Source organism: Halichoerus grypus, chromosome 4 (genome assembly GCF_964656455.1).
Source record: "Halichoerus grypus chromosome 4, mHalGry1.hap1.1, whole genome shotgun sequence".
NCBI lineage: Eukaryota > Metazoa > Chordata > Mammalia > Carnivora > Phocidae > Halichoerus > Halichoerus grypus.
Genome location: NC_135715.1, coordinates 138,783,750 through 138,796,011, shown reverse-complemented (window position 1 = coordinate 138,796,011; position 12,262 = coordinate 138,783,750). Strand labels below are relative to the sequence as shown.

Here is a 12,262-nt window from a genome sequence, read left to right as displayed (position 1 = left end):
CCAGCTATTTAGGATGGAAGGAGGATGGAACATTATCATCCACCTTTAAGCTTATACCAATTCCTTACCAAATTGCCTAGACTAGTTCGTAGAGTAAGTAGCCATGTTTTCTGGATAAATGCTGTGTGGATGTGTAAAGAATGCCTTTTGAGTATGGAGTAATGTGGTAGGCAGAATTCTAGTTCAACTATGTAGCTTAATAATTGTGTGAGTGTGTGTGTGTGTGTGTGTGAGAGAGACAGAGCTGTGTGGTGGCGATAGGTATTCAGACAGCCTGCAATTCAGTGGGACAAACAGAACATGGGATAATAATCTCTATACGGTTAGTGCATTTTACTGAAAGCACATGTCATCTAAAGAAGCTGTCAAGTCAACACTTCCACAATAATGACCAGAGAAGTCCCTTCTCTGAGTCAAACACTGAATGGGCATGAAAACACTGAATAAGACATATACTCGAGAGAGAAAGAGCATGAGTGGGGGGTGGGGCAGAGGGAGAGAATCTCCAGGCAGACTCCCTGCTGAGTGGGGAGCCCGATACAAGGCTCAATCCCATGACCTAAGAGATCATGACCTGAGCCAAAACCAAGAATCTGGTGCTCAACTGACTGAGCCACCCAGGAGCCCCTAGGGAATTTCAATTGGTGGGAAAAGCACTTGGATAAGAACAGAGTACACAGACATTTATAGGAGCCCATAGGAGAAGAGCATGACCAGATCTTGGGTGGTCAGGGAGTGCTTCCTAGAAGAGATGACATTTAAGGTAGCCAAGCAAGGAAGGAAGGGAGGAGGAGAAAGCCTCTAAAGGAAGAGGAATCAGCAGGTACAGAGTCCTCAAGGCAAAGAGAGCTACACAATCCTAGCACTGAAAATGGGTGAGACCAGGGTATGTCTCATTAGGAGCAAATAGTGACCACTGGAAGAAGGAAGAGAATACTGAGGGGCTGTGTGTGCCCCACTAAGGAGCTTGGGCTTTATCCTGAGAGCAATGAGAATTGACAAAGTAGTATTTTAATGGGATAAGACTATTTCTATTTTGAAATATAGCAGGTAAGATATTTCAGCTCACTCTGCTTCATATTTGTACTTTTGAAACTAGCCTGCAGTCTCTTTTTCTCCCTTAATTTCTCTTTTCTTATCTCCATATAGACTGTCCCAAGATACCTACATCTCAGCATTGAGTCAAAGTTAGCACATTGGGTCTTCCTGTGAACTCTGAAGTAAAATCAATGGAAAGACCCCCAAGACAGTGGTTGATACCTGGATACATTCAATACTCCCAGCTGCTTTTGTGACACCAGTCTCAGAGGTAAATCCTACAAAATGTCACTGAGTCTTGTGCTCTTTAGATGGACTAGGCCATGGGGAGAGGGACAAAAGAGAATTGCACAGAAAAAGGGAATTTCTCTCATGTTAACCATGATAAATATGCTTGTTCAGGAAAAAAAAAAAAGGGATCTAGAAAGCTCAGGAGTCTGATCTGGACAGGAATGTATATGTGTTTGTGGTTCCCAGATGGAGAAATGCTTCATGAAAGGCCAGCCCATTGGCACTGTTAACTCCTATCATGGTGCCTGACAGTGTTTGCAGAGGGTTGGCTGTTTCCATTCTGCAAAGCTTCACGGGGACTTGCTGACCCAAAGGATCAAGATCATGGTGGAATAAACACCTCCGAAGGCTTCTGGAGAGGGAACAGTTCAACTGCCTTTCTTCTTCCTCCTTTTCTTCCTTGTTTAACCCCACAGATGATTCTCCCCCCCACCACCCCCACACCACCTCCGATGCCCCACATGACTTTTGGAGAAAATACTGTGGTTATTAGTTATCAGTCTGGATAAAAAAAAATTAAGCTGATTATTATGGACCGTCCCTTCCCTTTGGAAATTTCTCTCAACTGTAAAATGGACATTTTGGGAGGATTTGATGAGACAATCCCTGTAAAGAGCTAAGTATGGACCTGGCTTATAGGAAGACTTTAATCAATGTTAGCTATTCTTGTCTTCTTGTGTTCTTATGAAAATCCTCTGAGTTTCCTATGGTTATTCACAACAACCTACAAGTCCTGTGTCTAACATGGCAATTCTTCCTTGTCTTCCAAGTTCCAAGGATTCTTGGGAGTTTGGGTAACATATTGCATTATTGTATCCTCCAATAGGCACTTACATCATTCAATGTAGTGCTCTTTTAGCAAATAGTTTTGAGTTGGAGATTTTCTGTAAGAGAAAAGAACTCAAGCTTATTCTAGAGTTTGGTAAAACTCTATTGGCACAATGCATTATCAACTGGAAAGAAATTTGGAAATATACATCAAGATCCACAAAAATGCTCAATTTTTTAACCCAGTCACTGTATTTTATTTCTGGGAATCTTTTCTGAGGAAATCATGCAGAAGGTAAGAAAAATATGATTGTAAATATATTAATGACAGTATGATTTAAAGTATCTTAAAACTGACAACAACCTAAATATCTACCAATAGGGTTGTGGTTTAATTCATACTGGCATTTCGAATCAAGGGTATATTAGCAGCTTAATTCTGAAGGCCTGCTGGGAATTTTCAGAAAGATTCTGCAATGACATTCACCCCAGAGGAAGGTTTGAAAGAACAAACTTAACAGACTCTTTCTAATACAGTCCTCTCTTGAAAGGGAGTTATTTTCAGGTGCCAGGGTGGCTCAGTCGGTTAAGTGTCCGACTCTTGGTTTGGGCTCAGGTCATGATCTCAGGGTCATGAGATCGAGCCCTGCCTCAGGCTCCATGCTCAGCATGGAGTCTGTTTGTGATTCTCTTCCTTTCCCTCCGCCCCCCCTCCCCCACTCTCTCTCTCTCTCTCTCTCTCTCTCTCTCTCTCTCGTGCGCGCACGCTCTCTCTCAAACAAACAAATAAATCTTAAAAAAAAAAAAAAAAGAAAGGGTGTTATTTTCAAAATGGCCAGCCAATTTTGCTCTTCAAACGTAATGGGTAGATGGCTCTTGGACGGTAGCTACCAAATCCCAGTAGCACAGAACGACAGCCTCACACCTCCCAATAAATGATTCGTGTAAGCACGGTTTTTTGAGGCTATAGGCTATGCTCTTAGTCAATTTACATGCGTGATTTCATTTTATCCTCACAAAAATCCAACGAGGTATTATTATCCCGTTTTACAGATAAAGAAACTAAGTTCCAAAGCAGTGCAATTCATTTGTCCGACTTGAAAGCCCGTCATGCGATTGTCCTGAAAATCAGGTGACCTTGTGTGTGTGAAGCCACAGTAACCTCTCAGTATATAGCAGCTGTTAGTTTTATAAACCACTATGCAACATTGCTTCCAGCAGTGTTAAACACTCCAATTTTTAACAATAAAAAGTAATTTTTGGTCTGAAACAGAAAACATGAATGCCATGTGGACAAGTTCCGGAAGAATAATTTGGCCAGTACCTTTAGCAAGCAGAGCCTTTTAGTAATTAAAACTCCTATTCCGTCTGTCACTTTAGTAGCCAGTTCCTTGCCAAGCTGGAGATAAAGGTAAACAATGCCTTTGGTCAACGGGGTTCTTCACTGTTGGTCATGGGAGAGCCTTCCTCCATGATGGACAACCAGAACAACTTCTTGGGGAATCATGCTAAGACACTTTAGAAACAGGGAGAAAGGGAGGGAGAAGGTTGAGAATGTAGAAGAGCATGAGTAAATTTGCTGTGAGAAAGTATGCTTAGCAAATGAATTCATCAGCACAGATGTATGAACTGTCACTTGATAAAATTAAATGAGGCAAACATTTAATGGTGTTAGGTTGTAGCGATCCAATTAAATGATTGGTTTTCTCAGAGTAAAAGTGTTCTTAAAAACAGTCTTTTCACACAGCATATGAAACTATCCCTCAGTGAACACGTTCACCTTTTATCACATTCAAAACTTATTTTTCGGGGCGCCTGGGTGGCTCAGTCGTTAAGTGTCCGCCTTCGGCTCAGGTCGTGATCCCAGGGTCCCGGGATCGAGCCCCTCATCGGGCTCCCTGCTCAGCAGGGAGTCTGCTTCTCCCTCTCTCTCTGCCTAACACTCCCACTGCTTGTGTGTGCTCTCGCTCTCTATCAAAAAAATAAATAAATAAAACCTTTAAAAAACGAAGAAGAAACCCACTTATTTTTATAAAGCATGTGGAGGCAAGTCCCCTTGTTCTACATCCAGTTACTGCTCCGCTGTATCTTCAGGCAGATCACCGTGGCTTCCCATTAGGTGTGCAAACAGCCCACCAGCTATGGCAGAGCCAGAGAGACGGGGGAGAGGCTGGGCTCTTGCAGCGTTCTGGAAGCACTCTCACTGAACCAGTCTGCTGCAGGGAACAAGCCCATGCTCATTTCTAGAGGAAAACCCAGCGTGAGAAAGCCCTTGCTTTGTTTCTGACCATCATTAAGGCTTTACTCTATTAAATGGAGTTTAGGCTTTCCCTGCTTTTCAGAAGTTCGCATTATGCTACTTGGCTTTTATGAAACACCTAATTAGTACCTGTTTTCGCTAACCGAAAGAAATCTGAGGAGGATTTGCACTTTTTTGAAAAAAAGCCAAAAGCAAAAATAGCATTTTGCAGCGAGCGGTTGTAGCGGCAACATGCCCTCTGAGGCAGCAAGAGCGACCCCACCAAGCCCCTTCCCGGGACCACACTCAGCATCTCAGCAGCAAGCGGCTCTAGCTTTGAACAGTGTCTAAGGGCATCTGTGCTCTATCTCCATTTATTTTGTGCATCCATTAGCAAGATGTGTCCTAAGGTACCAGAGAAGCCTATAAGAGGTTATTTTGGGGGGCTGGGAATGCCCAACAATTTTTCCATATTAATTAATGGTAATTGCTTCTTTGCTTTATTTATATTGCTTTGGCTGATGCAAGATTTCCTAGGAATGCTCTCCCTTCAGACAGCAGGGAAACCTGTACGTGCTTGTGCCTTTTTGCCCCATTTTTCTACTTCTACACTTTTCAGGCCAGACTTTCCTTACCTGAACTTGAAATAAGCATGATTTTGCCTCTCCTCTCCATTTCTGCTATTTGTTTTGGGCTGCTTTTCTGAAATGAGAATAATGGCCAAAAAAAAAAAAAAAAAAGGAAGAGAAATATCATTCAAACTTTTTTTTTTTTTAAATGCTAGGGCTTACTTAAAAGAGGTGTTTATAAAACAGGTAAAGTTCAGCTTGTTAGCCTCTCCGGTGTAGAAGGTGAAAACTATGGAAGAAGGCCAGCATTCTAACTGGTGCTTGAGAAAAACTGCATCTCCACCAGGAACTTGGAAGAAAAACCATGGAATGGAAGGAAGGCGCAAGTAATCACATAACATCTCAGAAACCTTGCTCTGAGCAGCTTGATGAGCTATTTGTGTCTCTTCGTGGATTTTTTTTTTTTAAGAAAAATGAGATGAGACACTTTTAATTTTCCCCTCCTCTGTAGTCTTGGAGGTTGTTTAATCTCAAGTGAACTCAATTCGCATTTTCCTGGCAGTGTTAACTAACAGCTCAAACCCTTTTACTCATTGCATCATACTGCCAGTCAGCAAGCAGGGACCTAATTAGCTCTTTGCTTTAATGGCAATAGTTAAATTTACATTATTAATTTAAATATTACAGACTCTGTGGACTTGAGCGCATAGCTGACATAAAGATGTAAAATGAATAATAAGGTGCTGAAAAACACCAGAGTCATTATTCCCATCATGTTCAAACTTTGAGCTATAATGATATCAATTAAAACTCTAATCCTGGCAAAAAAAAAAAAAGCTTTGCTGGTTCTCTTTTGTTATAAAAGCCACAGTTATATTTAAATGCTGGACTGGAGTATTCAAGTTATACTTTGCAAAATACAGTGGTCACATCTGTCAAGAGGCGTAATTACAGTTCTGATTATATTTTTTGCTTTTTAAAAATACCCGAACAGTAAAAATATCGTGAGTTCGTCAGCGTCCTGCTGTGCGTCCCTGGCTCTTCCTAGGTCCCAAAGTGCTACAATCACTCTGCGGTGTCAAAACCTGTTTGGGTTGCAAGACAGATGGGACCTTCAAAATGAAATGTACCTGTGACTGTTTGCTACTATATATATAAAATGTCTCATTTAGTCTCATCTGTGATTTTCCAAGAGGAAAATGTTTCCAGGAGCAATTTATCTCAGTCCTCCAGGTTTGTATCACTGAATGACCATCCGAAAAGCAGGACCAGAATCTTTTCTTAAAGGGAAACTGCCTGTGTTTGGGGATGTTTTTCCATGCAGTGGTGGAACAGTATTGCATCACATTAAAAGGAATAAAATGCACCAGATGAGATAACTGAAAATGATGACCTTCAACATTCTCAGTTGGAGTATGAACCCTTTCATTTGAGTTCCTAAAATATTTCATACTGTATTTGGGGGAACAAAACAACGGGTAGAAAAAATAGGCAAAAAATGTTTTTTATCTTCGTGCCAGATTGGGCTTTTTAGGCTCCTTGCCACCTAACCAGCTCTTTATGGAATAAACCAGTTTCAAAGTTCTTTGACGTGAGCTCCCTCCAGGGTCAAAGCTGCCCTCTCCTTGAACAGGGCTGCAAGCCCAGCTGCAAAACCTCCTCAATCCCCTGACTCCAATCCTGGCTATTATTATTATTATTTTACCTCTGACTGAAGATGCTAATTTCCCCTTTAAATAGGTTCCTTGTGGTCAGGCTCTGTGTCAGGTGGCACTAAGACTTGAACTCAGATCATTGGGCTGATATTATATAATATTGCCTCTGTGGAAATGCTTAGGGAGAGAGAACCCCAAGATTCTGGAACGCCTGAGACCATGCTGTAGGTACTAAAATTTGGAGATGCTCAAATTTTGAGACTTACCTGGAAGTAAGTCTCAACTAAAGTGACTCTCCTGGTTGTTAACTCAAGTGCCCTGTTTTGAGCCAAAGTCAACTCCAAATCCTGTGAAACAAGCCTCCACGGAAAAGGTCCCCCTCTTTCCTCTTGTCCTCATCGTCTGCTAGCTGCTGTACTTCCAGTGTGTTAAAGCCCGTGGGGCAGAGAATGCTTAGCAAATTAATAGGAGAAAAAAACCTGACTTTCCTAGCTCATAAAAGGTTGATACCTTCCAGCCATGCTGCTGAACAGAATGGGATTTATGCTGTAACTTTCTTCCCAGATGGGAAAGTGCTTTACAAATAATGGAACTAATGCAATTTATTTCTAGTGAGTAAATTTGTCACCGTGGATGTTGTATTAACTCTCTAAGGCCAATTCAATTGGGGATTCAATAAATAAGCTCTTTCAGTGTACCACATGATGCCGCACCGGTTAGAAAGAGTCCTAAATAAATAGCAATTTGATCCTTTGCCACTTTGAATTCTATAATCCTCGAAACATGCTTTTGAGAAATGTGGAAAGGATTAATGCCTCCATTTTCCTGCTGGAGAAGCTGAGGAACACGCGCGATAAGGAATGAGTCAGGAGATCTCTGATCTCGTTCAATTCTATGACCATCTAAAGTCCTCATTTCATGAATATCTTCTAGGCTTATTCCTGGGTCATGTTTTTAAAAGTGATTGGCAAAACCGAGCTCGAAAAACACTTCTCTGACTCAGACGCAGTGGCTGCCGTCCCCTCAGGTGAATTTGAAACTACCTCCTTCGGTATTCTGCTCTCACGAGCTTCTGTTTTATTCTCGCCCTTGGCCATTCTGAAGGGCTTCATTCTTTGAAGGGGCACCGCTCCATGCATTATGTACTGGATGCTTCCTTCATACTAAGCTGAAGGTCATTGTTTATTGAGCCAAAGTTGGCACCGAGAATGGAAACAAATGGGAAAAGGATGTGTACTTGAATTCACGCTGTGTTATTTATGCCCATGGACCATGGCACGTAGCACGTATAAGGAGTTTCTATTTATTTATTTATTTTAGTGAACTCAGGTCGTCCTTCACGAAACGAATAAGTATAGCACGAAATTGGATTTGGGGAAAGAAAGAAACTTGTATTAAAGAGCAACGCATGTGACCACGCAGCAGTGCAATTCTCTGAACAGAATTCCTTTGGAAAAGTGAAACTTAAGCACCTGGCTTTACCAGACTATTCAGATGGGTGAGATGTTGACTGCTGGGAAAGAAAAACAAACCCGAACTCGAGGGGAAGCCATTCCTTATAACTCAATGGATAATAATTCTGTAGTTGTGCCATTCAAAAGTCCGAGTAATGCTCCTTAATTCTTGTGTAGCCTACGTAGGATTTAAAATGCCTTGAGGGATTTGCTGGAAGCTTTGTTTTATTTGTTTTAAGCAAGTGTTGTTTCACGTTGTTTTAAATAAGGAAGATGGAGCAGAATTGATAGGGTTTGTTTTTTTTTTTTTTTCACCTAAATAAATGAGGTCCATTTTAACGTGGGCACTAATTTGGCACCATGTTTCCTTGATTAGTAGTTAGTATTGTTATTATTCACTGAGTGTTTTATTCTCATGATGTCACCGTGGGTAGCTTGGTATTTCTGAGCTTTTCCGGATTCTTTCCTGTGAGTAATTTGCCTTCTTTGGATATTTGATAGATGGCATTGTATGAAAAAAAATATTAAAATACTCCAACGAACAATGTACGTGGCCGTTGTGAATTCTACATGAAAGCGGTCTTGGAGCGTGTTGGGAATATAGAAGTTTGGGTCATTTGCTTTTTCCAGCTTGCCTTTTTCTATTTTGCAAAACATGCTGAATGTACTGTTTGTCCTGATGCAGACTCTGTTATTTATGAAAGGTCTGCGTGGAGGAAGAAAAAATAGGTGGTATTGTTCAAAGAACCATTAAGGAGATATTATTTGAGATAATAACATAATTAGACTCTGTTAGAGGGAAATGTAAGTATTCGTATTTTTAGCTTTTATATAGGAATGTAGCTGTGGCTAATTAAGGGAAAAGTCAACTAATTCATAATGTTTACATTTAGTGTTAAACCTGATAATATATCTGAAATTTCAAAAACTAAAACAACTCCAGTGCTAGCTCAAAAGCGGTTCTTTAATTTCGGGTTCAGATAAACACCGTCTATAGTAACCAAAATTCTAATTTTATAGAGCCATCTCAATCTTAAAAGGAGTCAAAGACAAAAGAAAATTCCCTACAAATCTGCCATGTTCAAAGTATCCACTTCAAAAGAGAAATTTTTTTTTTTTATCTCCAATTTATCCTGACAAAAATTCTCTTGGGCTTTTATTTCAAAAGATGAAAAATGAGCCATGGCAGTCAACAGTGGATGGTGACTATTTATCTGTTTACACCTATCCATGTGATTGCTAAGAAAACCAGATTAGACTTTGAATGTGATATGAAGAATGTACGCTATTCACAAGGCCCTATTCCTCAGAGGAGAAATAGGTTAAAAACTCAAAATTAAGTTTTAGAAACCATACATTTCATTTTGGGGAACAATAACTCAAAGCCTGATTTTTTTTCAGGGAATACATATATGGCCAATTTTTAAATAAACATATCATACAGCATGTGAATTCGTGGTTTGTAATTTATCTCAACAACAACAAAAAATCACAACGCAAATTATTTAATGGTGTCCACATTTTAACTTCCGTGACAGGTGTCTGTCTGAACAATCCCTCTACATCTGCTTTTGATTAATTGAAGAATATCAAAAATGCACGAGAGAAGCCTTTTATTATAGCCTTCTTCGGCAAATAACTTCCCAAAGCAAAGGGCACTTTATCACATTAATAATAGCCCTGAATCAGTCCCATTTTCCGTTCCTGGTTTTCATAGACTGCATGTCTTTAAGAGGGTGTGCACCTGTAGGAAATGTCATACGGCAGGCAGCCACACCGCCATAATCAGAAACCGAATTCATTTGCAGAGGAAAGTAGGAAATACACGATGGCGTACGGGCCTCTTTTATGGCCACATCTGCGCAGCTCAGGGAAAAGTTCGCAGATATGTCTGCTGATCGCATTACAGGGCTGTTAGGAGAGAATAAAGTTGCACCTTTGATGGGCCATTGCAGCTGAGTTAGAGGTCCCCAGTTATTAGAAGTTTTGCATGTCACAGAGCGGAGCAGATTGGAGTCCCAGACATACTTTCTGCAACTCGCTGAATTTTTGGTCATTTCCATCAAATATCAACGGACCTGTTAAATAGAGGTGAACAACACACGCGTGCACGCGCGCGCGCACACACACACACACACACACACACCAGTAGTAAAGATGACTCTAGCTTATTTCTGACTTTCACCTCCACGATAGAAAGCCCTTGTGCTCACACGGTGCCTCCAGGACACCGGCTGAGAACAAAGCTGCTTTCAGAAGTAGTAAGTGATTTCATTCTATTAATGTCCAGGTGATATGTGAAGCCCATTATCACATCACTAATGTGGCAGCAGACATTTCCTGGCCAACCCAAGGTAGCGCAAATGTTTGTGAAATGTGTAACTGGAAAAGTCAGTCCTAAGAAACTCTTTTTATTCTTTACTAGTGCCCCTAAATGTGGAACACAACCAAAAAAACCTGATCTGTTAAATTAAAAAAAAAAAAAAAAGACAAAATTGAACTCCACATAAAAGATCCCAGGGAACATTGAAAGAAAATAATTTGTAGGATTTAATTGAAGGGCTTTGGTAAAGCGTTTGTGTTCCAGATGTAGTGTGTGGCATGTTATCAGCGAAAGCAGGGGGAAAAGCTATTAATGTAAAAAATGAGAAATTCCAGTTTGATGTCAGAACACAGAGAGTGGACTGGAATCATCCCTAACTGTCCATTGTTCTCCTGAGGACATCTCAAAGCACATTGGGGACCACCTATATGGACTCCAGTCAGGCACTGTGCCCCACAAAATTAATGTAAGTTGTGAGCAGGAGAAGCCGCTCCTAGACATATCAGGCATACTGAAATACAGAGATAAATAGCAAGGCTAAAAACAGAATCTGCAATATGATTAAAAATAACAACTGCTACCTAATTTTGAGGAGACATTGGAAAATAATACACACATTCGTGTTTAACATTTTGTCAACAATGCCAAGTCTATATTATCTAGAACTGTCCTTTCTTTTCTGAATAAAGAACCCACCTCAAATAAATGGAAATTGATCATTTTCCAGATGGCAACACACGTCTATCCTGATTTTTTTAAATGAGATATGTTACTTTAAAAACAGTTAAGATTAGAGTTCTAGGTAAAAATTTTAAGATCTAAAATGAATACAGTAAAATCAATACTGATTATTAGGAGTAAAAGTGCTAATTGAGGCTGTAAAATCTTTTAAGAACTAAGAGGAGAATATTTCCAGTAAAGCTACAATAAATTACTATTAAATAACCAGAATATTTGTGTGGAATTTAATGTCAGTACATCAGACTCCCTGAATTTTTTTTTTTTAAGTAGTGTATTACTGATTCAGTCCGGAAGACTATTCCAGTAATATTACAAGAACAGTGTCACTTTGGCAAGTTACCTTTTCAACTTATATTGCATTATGTTCTAGTGAAACCTACTTTTTAGATTTCTTATGCTTTTAAGAATTCATTTTTAATTATTGCTTTTTTTTCTTCTTCTTTTTTTTGGCCCTCAGGTCTTTCGGAGCTTAATTTAATCTACTGTTCTCACACTAACGTGAAAGCAAGATGATTTTATTGAGAGGCCACATTTTAATATTGAACACAACATTCTGACAGCTGATATTCTTGATGACAATTTTAAAAGAATAAAAAGGGTTCTATTCTTTACTGTGTTCTTATAGGATCTGACCCAAATTTTCAGTCAATTGCCTTGAATGGGCAAATGTTGGCAAGGTCCAGATCCCCTAGAAAAGTTGCTTTCATCAAGGCAGAAGCTGGTGCTGATTTCAGGTCAAAGAACCTCAACATTAAATCTGTATGTTAGCATTTAAACACTCCATTTAAGAACTTTTCATTCCAAAACACTCCGAGGGCTCCATCGAGGCTGAAATCCACAGTCTGGAGCAACATTTAAACGGCCTGTAATATATTATTATTCCCTTTGGAGGCGTAAGGAATTCTGGTGTTTCTCAACAGCTGCTTCTCTATCTTTACCCCTTCTCACTTAGTCTCATCGTTTCCACTTGATCTAGCTACTTCTTATACCCCCGGAAAAAAAAAATTCACATTTCCGGCTTTCTAGCCATATTTGAGGTTTTATCCGTCCACCCAAAGAAAACAAGAGGGAAACGGAGACATTGTAAACTGGGCAACAACCTGTTCCTCATAATCTTTATGGACTTGGTTGCCTTCCAGCATCTTACGGGTGACACAGAGTGACAGTGTTCAAGATTCCTGAGG

At 40.0% G+C, this 12,262-nt stretch overlaps 1 long non-coding RNA gene across 1 annotated transcript in view; it reads left to right on the top strand.

Annotated features, from left to right (window-relative positions):
* Positions 1-1,303, top strand: part of LOC144381507 (uncharacterized) — a 253,293-nt gene extending 251,990 nt beyond the window's left edge. Inside the window, exon 6 of the long non-coding RNA XR_013446769.1 lies at positions 1,150-1,303. This is a non-coding gene — a long non-coding RNA (uncharacterized LOC144381507). The remainder of the gene's footprint in view (positions 1-1,149) is intronic.
* The last annotated feature ends 10,959 nt before the right edge of the window (positions 1,304-12,262 follow it).